The 360-nt window shown below is 62.2% G+C and overlaps 1 protein-coding gene across 1 annotated transcript in view; it reads left to right on the plus strand.

Moving 5' to 3' along the window:
* The window catches only part of PLCXD1 (phosphatidylinositol specific phospholipase C X domain containing 1), a 12,266-nt gene that overhangs the window by 1,918 nt on the left and 9,988 nt on the right, over positions 1-360 (plus strand). The window lies entirely within an intron of this gene.

Consider the following 360-nt stretch of genomic DNA (forward strand, 5'->3'; position numbering starts at 1 on the left):
ATGCTGTGACATGGATGAGCTGTGACGAGGACATGCTGTGACGACAACTCATTGTGACAAGGATGAGCTGTTGACGAGGACTTACTGCTTTGAGGACTCACTACGTGGTTTGGCATTTTTTCACCAAACTGAAGAGTCTCCCACTCCAGCCTGCTTAAGTGCAAAAAAACGCCACCGGGGCGGGGAGGGGGGGGCCCTGGACAGATGCCTCAGCATGGGTGGGACGCACGGCGACCCGAGTAGGGGGCGGTCACAGGGAGAGGCGCCCGTGTCCCCACATCAGGGAGATGGCCGCGCAGCCACCACAGCGCGTGCACCGGGGTCTCTGCCGGCCCGCGCTGCCGCTGCCAGCCCTCGGCA

This window comes from Pteropus vampyrus, unplaced genomic scaffold (genome assembly GCF_000151845.1).
Source record: "Pteropus vampyrus isolate Shadow unplaced genomic scaffold, Pvam_2.0 Scaffold787, whole genome shotgun sequence".
In the NCBI taxonomy this organism is placed as follows: Eukaryota; Metazoa; Chordata; class Mammalia; order Chiroptera; family Pteropodidae; genus Pteropus; species Pteropus vampyrus.